Genomic DNA, 13308 nt, shown 5'->3' with positions numbered 1-13308 from the left:
GTAAAGTTAATAGGAGCACGCGTAAACCCATTAAATATCCTTAGGGTCGAATCCTGTGGGAACCCTCACATGAGATATCCTTGTTCGTGATCGATAAATTCCCTTAATGGAGGGACTTCTTGTAGGGGGTGGGGGTGGTGTGGGGGTTTTACGCATGTTGGACCACCTACCTCCCTTATCCTTAGCATTTGGGTACACAGGAGGACTAAATTCAACTCCGACCATTAACCAAAAATGAACTGATGGCCCTTGGATAGTCTTATGGACAGGGGACGAGAAGAGGGGCATATAATTAGCCTAATTTATGGATGGGTATCAGGTCGTAACGAGAGGTTTTGATGGGAGGGTTATTAAATCCCTTCCATTTAATGAGTGGATCTCTGAGTGACCATCAGGGCATTCTTGAAATCTCGTGTGCCTTTGTATTATTGCGCATCTGGCAGCGGTCTAAAAATAATGCAACAGAGGCTTAAAGGATTCCATTTCTTATTTAGGTTTTATCAGCTTCATTTCTGCGAGGAGAAAGTCTTGGGATTTCACCTTGGGTAAATCGCATAAGGAATACTCTCAGTAGTTTCATGGGCCTCTTGTGCAAGATTTTAACGAACCTCGAATAATTATTTGAGAGGTCCAGGAAATTTTTTTTTCCACTAGGTGAAATGAGAGACAGAAATGAAAGAAAGGGTAAACTGAAAGTCAGTTAATTTTCTCTAGGATATAACCCCTGCAGGGAGGCACTGTCGCCAGTGTACCTCACGTGGCGCACTGTTGGCATTACTTACGGATCTTTGCAACGTCCCCTTCGCCCCGAGCTGCAACCTCTTTCATTCCTTTTACTGTACTTCCCTTCGCGTTCTCTTTCTTCCATCTGATTTCCAACCTCTTTAACAATTTTTTCTTGTACTGCAACTGCTTCGAGGTTTTCCTCCAGTTACACCCATCAAATTTGCTCACTTTCAATTGCCCTTCCATTGCGGAATGACCTCATAGGCCCCAGCGCTTGGCCTAAATTCTATATTCTATTCTGTTCAAGAATATGACAAAAATATGATAAAAGACAATAATTCTAGCTATCTCTTTACATAAATGAAAAGGGATCCACCTCACCGTGTTCTTTTATCTCCTGACAAATACTGCCTAATAATTTGTATTCATATTATGAACAAGTTAACAGATACGCCTTTTTTATGAACATTTTTTCGACTGTTTAAGGGATGACTTTGCGTGGCACACTTCCTAACAGGATTGTATTGAAGCCTCTTATCGAAGGCGAATGTAAAATTTGAGGGAATTAATAAGTATCTTCAAAGGGGTTGTCAGATATGTTGGATTTACATTCGTTTGATTTTTATTCTTACACTTGTGTCATATAATAAAGGTTGCATTTGCATCACAATTATTATTATTATTATTATTATTATTATTATTATTATTATTATTATTATTATTATTATTATTATTATTATTAGGAAAACTAAACATAACTTTGTTTTGGCCATTTTTTTATTACTTTCATCACAGCCAATTGTATTTGATTATTATTATTATTATTATTATTATTATTATTATTATTATTATTATTATTATTATTATTATTATTATTATTATTATTATTATTATTATTATTATCATAGTTTTACGAATTCCAAGGGGCTTTACTCGTATGCATCTTATTTTGAACCAAGTAAATTTGTAAGTTTTTATTTAAATTAAAAAAAATCGATAGTGAAAAGCAAATTCTCAAGCTCATGTTTTCATCTAAAAAAAATATTGTTTTCAACTCTAATGAATAAGAAAAAAATATTAGGGGAAAACAAATTCTTAAGCTCATGTTTTCAGCTAAAAAATAATGTTTTCAACACCAGTGAATAAACTCCGCCACTCCACACGGTCAGTAGCCTACCCGAAATACCGAATTAGTAATGTGTCTTGAAATTAAACTCATAAGAAAAAGAAGCTTGCAGATTATCAGATGGAAAATTATGCATTCGAGGAGCCTTCTCCAATAGCTCAGGAATGACCAGCGCAATTTTATCTTTGGTTTATCCCAATTATCCGTTTATCTTTCCTTTCACGTGTCATTATTCATTTTTTTTTCTAACTGTTGAGTTTTTCGTGTTTAATGAACCTTGCGGCTGTTCATTTTCCCTGTCGTTAGGTAATTGTTTCTTCATGTTTCATTTATTTTTTATTTTAGAATTGTTTTATGGATGTTTTATACATATGTTTCAATTTCTCTCTCTCTCTCTCTCTCTCTCTCTCTCTCCTCTCTCTCTCTCCCTTCTAATTTCTATTCGAGTTTTCATCTTTATTTTCCCGTCCATTTCTCTTAGCCAAGTCTTGTCTTTTTCTATCAGATATGTGTCTTTTTATAATTTCTCTTCTTCTCGTCTTCTCTACCTTCCCTTTTTGATTCTGCCATGTCTTTTCATTACTTTTTTCATAGTTATTATCATGCTTTCTTTTTCCCTTTACCCTTTCCTCTGTGTTCCCATTCTTTATGCCAGTCCTTTGCGTCCCTCTGTTCTTTCTGTTCTCTTTCCCGTACCTGACACTTATCAATAATCCGGGGACCCCACCAGCCCCACACCCCGACCCCTGACCCCTCCCCCCCCCCACCACAGTCTTGGACTAAACCTTTTAGGGATTAATATTATACCTCTCTACATTATGAAGAGCGCTGTATCGAGCTCATTATTGAATTTGATTTAGCAAGAAGCCAGCGATAAGCTTCAACTTTTGACTGAAATATGATAATCAAGGGCTAGTAATTAGCAAGTGACATTATTATTATTATTATTATTATTATTAATTATTATTATTATTATTATTATTATTATTATTATTATTATTATTATTGGGTAGAAATCTCAATTACGAGGGCACAAGTAATGTTCTTTAAGGTCCACAATAATATATTGATGGTAGCACTCGACTGAAGATGAACCCAGGGTAGGGTTCGAAAGCTTTTATATAGGTTTATAAAATTTTGCTCCTGCTACCACCTTCAGCGACCCCATTTATTTATTTTTAAATTCACCTCAGTACATGGTGTACCTAATCATTCATTTGGACTGAAGAAAGGGTTCGAAAGCTTTGTAAAGGGTTTTTAAGTTATACACGAACTCGCAACATTTTTTTATCGTTGTGGACCTCTTAGAACATCAGTATATTCTTGTGGACCTTAAAGAACAATATTATTATTAACTATTATATCTCTCCCGCCCGAAGAAGTTGCAGTAGACTTCTGCGTTTAGTGAGTCTTTGGTCCTGAACTCTTACCTCTTGTTTTCATAATTCATTTTGCATTTTCTCTAGTTAAATTCCGTCTGTACGTTCTCATCCTCATTCTTCTTTTTCACGTCCTTCATATCCTCTTCGTATTTTATATCCTTTCCAACGCGCTTTACTCTTTTCGGTGGTCATCCAGCGAACATTAATGACGTCGGACATCCCTTTGTATTTTTTGATTGTATGATTATTATCCCTTTATCTGTACATTACCTCTTCGAAAGCCTCCGTGGAAAGGACAACCTCTTTGCAAACCGGAGGTAGAAGCGGCATTCATTTAGAAAGCGAATTTCCTTCGCGGTTAACGGCATGGGTTATCGCAGGTCAAGGCGGGTCATGACCTGTGTGTTTGAGCATGCAAGTTTTTGTTATTCTTACGACACGCGGTCAAAATAAATCCCTCCTGCTTTTCCGTCTTCTTCGTCTCCTCCTTCTTCTGAAATAACTGAATTTCTGACGTTTCAATTTGGGTGGTCAAAGTCACCGTCTGTTGGTTAGGACATTGGTTGTTTCCGCGATGTGATGTCACCATGGGATCAATTTTCGCTATGTGACGTCTTCATGCGATAAATTTTCGCGATGTGGCGTCTCCATGTGATAAATTTTCGCTTTGTCACGTCATCGTGCTATAACTACTCGCGATGTGATGTCTACATGCGATCAATTATCACGATGTGACGCCATCATGCAATCAATTTTCGCGATGTGACGTCTCCATGCGATACATTTTCGCGATGTGGCGTCACCATGCGATAAATTCGTATCTTTTTTGTATTTTCTTTTGGGGCTTGTGAGGTCACAAATACTAGGTAGGGTCCTGTCGGGAAGAATTTAGTCACAGTCTGTAGATTTCTAAATTTGGTCAGGAACTATTTGCACATTTCATTGGCGTTGATAACCATAGTCATGTGAAATGATTATTATATGTCCTGCAGTTCAATTTATTTTCATGTACCATTCATAAATGCATACATATATATGTATAAATATTATATATATGATATGCATATGTATGCATATAGTATATATATGCGTATATAAATTTTTATTTATTTATTTGATAGGATTAGATTCTTGCGTCAAGTTAAGAAGCCGTCTTTGTACATTAAAGTGAAATAAAAAAAAAAAAAACTTCGTTAATTTTCGTGAACGTAATTAGAAATATTCCAACGAAGTTAGGCCCCATTGTCATTCAGATTTCTGCGGTTTGAGGTCTGTGTTCTTGTTAAGCATCTGCTGAGTCATGCAACTACCATCCTGATAGGTTCGAATTCTGGACAGGGTATGTTGCGTTTCCTTGAGGAATCACGCTAATAGATTAGTTAAAGAGGGTAGATTTAGTTAGTTAGTTATTACCCTTTGATACAGTATGAAAGCAAGCGAGGACATATGCTGTTCCTCTCTCTCTCTCGTCTCTCTCTCTCTCTCTCTCTCTCTCTCTGTATACACACACATAGATATATACATATATATACATATACATTTGTATGTATTTATATGTATATACATATATGTATGTATGTGTTTGTGTGCTTGTATGTGTTTGTTTGTTTGTTTGTATTTGTGCTTGCATACAACAGTATGCTTGTAGACTCTTCTCAACTACACATCCATAACGTAATTCAACGACAACCCAAAACAAAAATATAAGTTCATAGAAACATCGAAATTCCAAGGACAATATTTTGGCCCAGAGCGAACGTTAAAGTCGGCTAACCCTCCTCCTCCTCCTCCTTCCTATTTCTCATTCTCCTTAAAAAAAAAAAAAAAGGAAAAAGAAAATCCTTTCCCAGCATGAGTAAAAGTACGAGATGACTCGAGATTTGCTGGCAGGCAGCGTTCGTCGACGAATCGTTACGCTAATGCCTTATCCGTTAATTATAGCGTTATTAGCATACATGAATAATGTGAGCGTGTTTTTTTTTCTTTTTTTTATTGCCGCTATTCATCTGCCTCGTAGCGTAAGGGTTCCGAGCGTGGTCTATCATTTTCAAAAACTATGAATATTAATCAAATTGGGGGAGTCCTTTTTAGCGACTTACTTCGTCTGTTTCTTTTCATTATGGAATTTTGTTTACCTGTATTTTATTTGCTTAAGAATGATGATGGGAAGTTATTGAAAAATACAAATACAACACACTCAATGTTTAGCGCTATTCGTCCGTATGGGCGCCAGAAATGACTATGCCAAGGATACAAGCACAAAAACCTTTCATTTGATAATTAGCTTCATCTGTCAGGGATTCTCGTCAAGGTTTTTAAAGATCGGTTGATTATTTGCAACGTTTATGTAAATTGCAAGAGGATTTGTAAATACGAAATTCAGAAAACTTTTATTTTTTACGTAGATTACTATTATCTATCTTAACTTTCAGATTCCTCGTAAGCTTGGAGCGATAAAAGCAGAATTTGTGAGCATTTATAATAACGTATTTTTCAACTTGCTATTGAAATTCTTGCTGAAATTCAGCGACATTCCCTGTATCCTGAGGCATTGCTCGCTAAGTAGTATTTGATTAGGGCTTTAAAAAATATATGTCGATTATTCTGATTAATTTATCAAAAGTCCAGGTTGGTTTCTATAGATGTCTTATTCAATCCATCTGTTTATTTTAATTTATATGTAATCTATTTTTATTTGTATCCCATCTTCCTTCATTCCTTCTTTTTTTCCCTTATGGTCGCATTTGTTGATGTTATGCAGCATGTTTTAATGACGCACGCGCGCGCGCGCACACACACACACACACACTACAACAGTTAATAAATATTAAATTAAAAGTTGATTCATATGACAGGAATTAGCGAGACAATATGATACGCTCGTAATGAAATATATATATATATATATATATATATATATATATATATATATATATATATATATATATATATATATATATATATATATATATATATATATATATATATATATATATGCATTAAACTACAAATGTCCTTTAATATCCAATTCACTCTACCTCGTAATTAATATATATTCATACATGTGAACCGAAAGGGTAAATTTTTAAGTTGATAATAATTTCGCCCTCTCGTGGGTTCGAACCAGTGGCCAGCGGACAGGAGAAATCAGGACTTCAGTGATGTTATCGACTCGACGACCAGCAAGTGAGATGAATAGATAGACAGCCAAATAGATATATATTGGAAAAATATATATATCTATATATAAATAGATTCGCGCGTTTCTGTAAAATCAAATCAATGGCGCGAAAAAGCATAAACAAAAGAGTTCGAATGAAGACCTACTCTCATAAAATTCTATCGCAGGTTTCCTACCAAACGTCGAACAGATTTTATGGGAATCCGCGCTACTGTCTGCCTGGCTTTACATTGCCTGGCTTTACATTCTCGGGCTATTTAGCACGAAAAGGGTGACGTTATGTCCTCTGGAAGGGCTGAGAATCCATTTCTATTTCCCCTCTGTGGAGTGGGTGGGTATATATATATATATATATATATATAGAATATATTTATATATATATATATATATATATATATATATATAGTATATATTTATATTTGGTAGAAATGTTCTGTTACAACAGATTCCATCTAACAAAAGAACGCCATAAAAACGCCAAAATATAGAAAGTAAGAACTATATTTCAAGGACCGCTGTCTCTCTCTGAAATATAGTACTTACCTTCTATATTTTGGCGTTTTTATGGGTTCCTTTTATTATTATTTTTATTAATAATATATATATATATATATATATTATATATATATATATATATATATATATATATATATATATATATATATACTGCTTTCTAAAATACTGTTGCATACGTTCTCTGATTTCAGACCGTAACGCGAAATTCAACTAGATTTTTCTGCCACCAAGAAGCAGTCAGTTCTGACATAATATGCATTTATACCTGTGGAATTTCGGTACAGTTACGGAGGCGAGAGGAACTCTCCCTCATGTGGTGATCCAGTGGAAAGGAATATTTGTTAATACCTGAGAGGAAGAAATGCTATTCATCATGAAAACCCTGAACGTATGCAAGCATCAGTATATATAAGAGAATGTTATCCGAAGTGAACTCTTACCCCTCTCACTGGATGAATAGCTTTGCGGAGGAATTTTCATTTCCCAAATGAAAATGTTTTTCATATGTTTTCTTTTAAGGATAGCGTGTGTTTATGTCTCCGTTTAATGAAAATCTTCTTCGTATTTTTTTTTTTATTTTGGTTTTATTTAAGGATAAAGGATGTTTCTGCCTCCGTTTATTTCTTATTGGAGTTCCAGGCTGACATTCTTCAGCGTATACTAAAACGTATGCGATAAATTAAGGTGGTTTTGAGGTACCTGCAGCTAATCGTATACGTACATTCTGGTGAATGTGTGGTTATATATATATATATATATATATATATATATATATATATATATATATATATATATATCCTTGCATTAAGCTACAATTGTCTTTTAATATCCAATTCCCTCTACTTCGGAACTGATATATTTTCATTATATGTCCGAAGGGGATTTTTTTATTGATAATAATTTCGTCCTCTCGTGGATTCGAACCAGCGAACAGAGAAATCAAGACTTCAGTGATGTTATCGACTCGGTCAACATATATATGTCAAAACAGACATGGCATGAGCTAAAGACTTCATCAAGACAATGGGCACTTCACATCTTTGAATATAAGCAGGTCTGCATCACTGTCGTAGGTTGGTGATTCACTTGTACAAATGAAGGTATTTTCGCTCTCATTGTCGCTAGTCTCATTTTCAGCTGGAATCACGGCGTTTTCAGTTTCTTCACTCAACTTCTTTTCGTTGTGTTGATTTCAGTTCGTTGTGGCTTTAGTTTGGCCTTTAGAATTGATAACGGTAAGTCGTCATCCTTAGCTCGTGTCTTTTTTGCAAGGGTACTAAGAGGCAAGTTTTCATCATTATCACTTTCCTCTTCTATATCTGAATCTCTTTCAATTAATAAGATAGTCCCATAATAGTACCTCCCCTTCCAGTGCATTCGGATTTTTTGTCCCATCTTAAACTCACTTCCATCGATACACTCCAACTCATCAGTAGAAACTACATTTCTTCTATGATCCTCCCATTCTATCAAGACATCCATGATCCTTAAATGTTTGCCATTCAACCTTCAACCTAAGATTTTAAAAAAACACGAAGGGCTATTAAAAGCATGAAAAAGATTACGAATTGTGCGTGTGTTTCAGCGGTAGTTTAAATATATTACAAAATACGAAAATAATTTGACTGACGGAAATCAAATATAAACAGTACGTTAAAAAGGTTGCTTTAACTGAAATAGGCTATATAGTATGAAAAATCACAAAATGATGGAATTAGATCTAAAAACGTTAGGTAACGAATACTTAGAAACTGAAAGTAATGTTCAGTTAAAGAAAAACAGACCCCACTTATATACTTGCTGTTATGGAGAACGCAGATGACTAAGTGCATAAACAGGTTAACGTTAAAGAACTAAGACTTTGTTTACTCTGAAAGTGTACAGGGCTAAAGTACCTTGTTATGCAACGAATAAGGAGACAAATTGTTATTCATGTTCATGAATGTAGTAACTGGTATTTAAAGAAATCTACCCTATTAAATTGGCCTTGGTGTTTTGTAGTGAGAAGTTTTAATAAGAGAGAGGAGAGAGTGACGAGGAGAGAGAGAGAGAGAGAGAGAGAGAGAGAGAGAGAGAGAGAGAGAGAGAGACGTAATCTAAAGTCTATGTCATGCAGTGTCGCAACTTTCAACAATATGAACGATTTTATGATGTCATATATGTTCGTTAAAACATTTTTGTAGGGTACGTTTTGTTTACACTCAAGCGTAAATCAATGAAATTTGTTGTATGGTGATTTAAATGATATTACAAATAGGCGTATCACAAGATACGCCTGTTCGCCAAGTTGATATTGCTCTTTTTGAAACGCTACAAAGAGACGTAACTTTAGTTACGCCTATACGTTTCGTGAATGGTTACTATTTTTTTACTTAAGTCCTCACCTAAAGATGCTCTAATACAGCAACCGTTAGGCGTACAGATACGCCACTTTGTCACACTATAAAACTCGCCGCGAGAAACACAATGGTGATATTATCTCAATTTTCAACTTTTTTGAGATACGCCCCTTTGTCACGGCAGTGACGATATATATATATATATATATATATATATATATATATATATATATATATATATATATATATATATATATGTATATAGATACATACATACATTCGTATTCCTTTGCTAGGAACTACACGATACAACGAGCTGGTTATCCTTCAGTCTAATTAGCGAGAGAATCCTTTGTCGATATTCTGTCACCGAAATAGGTCGGCGGAATTTCACGGAGGCCATTTCCATCAATTGTCATTGGAGGCAATGATGATTATAATGATAATGATGAAGATGATGATACTGATGATGATTCCTTTCTGGGAGGCTATATCCAGCTAACGACATTAATGTTTTGAATGACTTTACACATTCGTAAGAAGAGAGAGAGAGAGAGAGAGAGAGAGAGAGAGAGAGAGAGAGAGAGAGAGAGAGATCCCGGCAACACCTGAAAAGAGCAGATGAGGATATATTAGGGAACCCTTAATTAATCTTTCAATAGTATCCTTGAACGGTCGAGCAGTTCATTATATTGCTGTTTTCAATAAAATGATCATTATTAATCCGCCAATTCAGAAATGAGAGAGAGAGAGAGAGAGAGAGGAGAGAAGAGAGAGAGAGAGAGAGAGAGGAGAGAGAGAGAGAGACGAAGTGGGAGTAAAACTCGTGATGGAAAAAAGGTTGAAGCCCGTTAGTCGAAATTCGTTTTCAAAAAAAAAAAAAAAACAGAAAAAAAAACTTAAAACGTCAAGGTTAATGACGGAACAGGGAGACGAGAAGAACGAATAGAAGAAGAGGAGAAAGACAAGAGAAGGAAACTAGTGAGAATAAAATACGAAATGTTAATTCGTCTTGAAATATATGTTCATAGTCTCATCTTGTTTTGGGGAACTGACTGCGACGGTGAAGTGTCCATTACCCGTCTTCACTCTCGGGGTCATTGTGGTGTTATTTAAAGGAATGATGACGTAGCAGAAGATATTTGTTAGCTGAAGGACTCTCTTCATTAAAATCCTGTTATTCTTGAACGTCTAAGATCATTCAGAACCTCTCGCACAGCGCGCGCGCGCGCTTGTTTGTTATGTGTGGGTGGGTTTATAATACCACCTCACTCTTCAATCACTATGATGATTTGGAAGTGTGTTTAGAGCATCCATGTATATGTATGCCTCAGCGTGTATATTGTACGGGCCTCAAAGTGTATATCTTAATAAGAGCATCTGGATGTATATTTTTATGTATATATGTGTCGTATGAGCAGCTCTGTGCGTATACATGTATGGGTCTCAAAGCGCGTTTCTGTGAAAGAGCCTGTGGATGAATTTGTAATTGTAATGCGTATGATATGTATATATGCGTATGTGCTCCATATTTCTTCATGATTATTATTATATATATTATTATGAATTATTCTCTTTCCATCTTCCTCAGTTATTATGTCTCGCTATTATTCCTGGCGCCATTATTATCACCCATCCCCACGTTCGTCGCTATTCGGCTGTAAAGGAATTATTTTCGACCATCTTCGTCAGTGTCTCTTTGACTTTATTTTCTTCTTCTTCTTCTTCTTCTTCTTCTTCTTCTTCTTCTTCTTCTTCTTCTTATCTCCACTTTGGAATTCGTCGTTCCGGTTTTCTAAACACAGAATTACTTACTTAGTTGATTTAAAATCTTGTCCTTTTCCTCCGCATTTCTTTTGTCTTTTATTACCCGAATTCCCACTTTCGTTTTCAATATTTCATCTGCCGTTTTAGTCCGTACTTGTGGTGTACGTGTGTGTGTGGAAAAGTTATTATTATTATTATTATTATTATTATTATTATTATTATTATTATTATTATTATTATTATTATTATTTCGTGAAGAACTCTGTCAGATTCTCAACTGACCAAGGCCTTAACGAAATCAGAATCAGGTTATAATAATAATAATAATAATAATAATAATAATAATAATAATAATAATAATAATAATATAATAATAATAATAATTTGTTCACCACACCCCGTTCTTAAGCAAGGTGGACCAGTGGGCGGTAGGACGGCATATTAATGATAATAAAAAAAAATAGTCATGTATTTATCGGCCAACCAAAAATAAAGGTTTTCTTTCATTGCTTAGATTTACTGAATTACCTACGTAAGTCTCTTTGGTATTTCCATCATGAAGATCCCAGGCGCTCCTTAAAACACTTCACAAGAAGATTTAGACACTGTTAAGATTTGATATAACTGTTTGCCTCATCTATTCCTAGAATCTTGGAAATATATACTTTCTATCAGGGATTATTCTAAGGGCGATCCTAGACTCTCAACTTTCAATTTTGACGTAGTAATTTGTTCGTCAGTTTGTTGAAAAAATTTCACGTCATAATTAATGGAAGAAGCTTTCGGTATTTCTAGACGATTCAGTTTTCGAGCGTAAAATTGGATTATTCGAAGGGTGATTCTAGACTCACAACTTTTATTTTTGCCGTAGTATTTTGTTGGTCAGTTTGTTAAAAAAAAAAAAAAGTTTAATTCACGTCAAAATAATGCAATAAGCTTTCAGTATTTCCAGAGACGATCCAGTTTTCGTCGCGTAAAATTGTGTACCAAATTCTGACCTACTGTACCCTTGATCGTCTTCATTTTTGTAATTTAACGCAACTTTTTCAACATGACGAAAGATTTTTACGGTCTGCCTCAAAGCAAGAGCCCGTGGCAGCACAAAGCTAACTTGATTTAAAACTAACGCGGACACGAACGAAATATTTAAAGATTTAGATAGTTTAGATGTCTAAATGATAATGGAATTATAACTTAAGATTCCTTTTCAAAGATGCTGGAATTTCAGATACCAATAAACAAGTTGTTATAAGTCGGGAAATTATGCTAATTTTATTCTAGAGGTTTGTTATCACATTATCAAGGATGTGAGACACTGTTAAATAAACAGGTATTAAATGTCGGAAAGCGATAGGCGGTGTATAGCCATGCAGTTATCATATAAAAAAATATTTTTATATGATAACCTGGTCCTTGAAGAGATGTTTTTTTTTAGACGGAAAACGATAGTCATTGCTTATCTGTAAAAAACACCACTTCTTTGCGTTTAATATTTTTTAATATTACTCTCTCTAATGAATATTATTTGGGCATTATTTTCACCTAAACGCCTTTAAGGTAAACCACTGGGTTTCGGATTCTTCATCGATAAGAAATTCGACCTAAAATGTGAATAAATAAAGAGAGAAAGAAAAAAAAAAGTAAATAAATTGATGAAGACTTAATCGAAACTTGACAGAAGTTTCGAATGGCGATGCCAGAAATCCACCTACTGATAGAAAAGAGAGAGAGAGAGAGAGGGCGGGGCGCGGGTGGGGGTTGGGGGTTAGGAATACATCGTTCACGCATCCGTTGCTGGAGAACGCCATGGACGTCGAGACTTTCACTCAAATTGAACGATAAATCACACTCCCCACTCCCCTGAGCCATCAAGACAACGGGTGTCCGGCCTCGCATCTGTGAGGTCAATCATTTTGTCCTTGCCTGTCCGTGCAGGCAAGCCGAGAGAGAGAGAGAGAGAGAGAGAGAGAGAGAGGGGCAACATGTGACGTCATCTCTCAGTTTTGAACGTTTTGGAATTGGGATTCGGGGTTCTCTTCGTTTTTGTAATTAGAACTTGCATTTTTTTTCCTGTAAAAGAAAACTATTGTGACGCCTTTGTCTGTCCGTCCGCACTCTTTCTGTCTGCACTTTTACTGTCCGCCCTCAGATCTTGAAAACTACTGAGGTTAGAGTGCTCCAAATTGGTATGTTGATGATCCACCTTCCAATCATCAAGTTTACCAAATTGCAGCTCTCTAGCCTCAGTAGTTTTTTTTTTTTTTAGTTAAA

This window comes from Macrobrachium nipponense, chromosome 26, assembly GCF_015104395.2.
Source record: "Macrobrachium nipponense isolate FS-2020 chromosome 26, ASM1510439v2, whole genome shotgun sequence".
NCBI classification, from domain to species: domain Eukaryota; kingdom Metazoa; phylum Arthropoda; class Malacostraca; order Decapoda; family Palaemonidae; genus Macrobrachium; species Macrobrachium nipponense.
This window is presented reverse-complemented; position numbering follows the sequence as displayed.